We start from the raw sequence: 1,244 nt of genomic DNA, 5'->3' as shown, positions 1-1,244 counted from the left end.
TATTGATATTGATATTGATATAAATGGAGAGACAACAAAAGAATGAAAGAGACCTCGATATTATGTAAACAGAGGAAATTATCTGTAAATATAATATGTGACAATTATTCGGTAGCCATGATAAAACTCCGAGTCTCTGATGTCGCGGCGGAAAGCCACGCCGGCATCTCTTCAGTTATTGGGCCATCGAAAAAATGCTATGAAAATGACCGTTAAACAAAAGGAAATTAATGTGTGATTGGCCGTTATTAAGACAAAAGAGCTATTAGAATGACCGCTAAGTAAAGGGAGGGAGTGAAGGTAAGGGAGTAAAAATGTCATAGTCATCGCGTAAGCGCACATATCCACCATACATACACATGCGCGTCCGCACACCCATGTATATGTGCCTATACGTATATACTCATCCACCCTCTCTTGAAACACACACATACTCACACACACATTCGCCCAAAATATCTACATACCCGCATGCACGCTCGCACACACACACACACACACACACACACAAACACACGCGCGCACAAAAAAGGTTCATACACACGTCTATATACGCACATGCACAAAATCAACAGGGTTAAAGGCAAAATACAGAAAACCGTGTAAAAAATTGTAAAACATAAGCAATAAGAATAAAATACGTCTATATACTTACGTACTCCCATGCACGCACACACACGTCTATATACGAACATACTCGCACAGACGCACACATCCACATGCGCGCTCAACAAATTCCATATACACGTCTATATACGCACAGGAAAAATGCAGGGCAGAATGTAGAATACAGAAAAATTGTGTAAAAAAATATGACCAATAAGACAATAGACCAATATCTCTATAAATATGTAAGGTTAAATATTTGTTACGCTTTGGTCCACGCCCCCACCAAGATTACAGATACGACTTGCTTTCTATATTGTGTCCACATACAAGCTTTTTATCGATCTATACTTTTTACTTATATTTCTTATATATTTTTTATATATTTTTTTTTACTTATTTATAGAGATATTGGTTTATAGTTATATTGCTCATACATTCTACCTTGCACCCGGCATTTTTCCTGTGCGTGTATAGACGTGTATATGGAATATCTTGTGTGCGCATGTGGATGTGTGCGTGTTTTTATTGGTGGGGCGTGTGTGTGTGTACGAACGTGTATGCGGGTATGCATATATTTTTCGGCGAATGTGTGAGTAAGCATGTGTGTGTTACAAGTGTGGATGGATGAATATATG

Source organism: Octopus bimaculoides, chromosome 3 (genome assembly GCF_001194135.2).
Source record: "Octopus bimaculoides isolate UCB-OBI-ISO-001 chromosome 3, ASM119413v2, whole genome shotgun sequence".
Classification (NCBI taxonomy): Eukaryota; Metazoa; Mollusca; class Cephalopoda; order Octopoda; family Octopodidae; genus Octopus; species Octopus bimaculoides.
The sequence above is the reverse complement of the archived record's forward strand: the minus strand, read 5'-3'. Positions refer to the sequence as shown.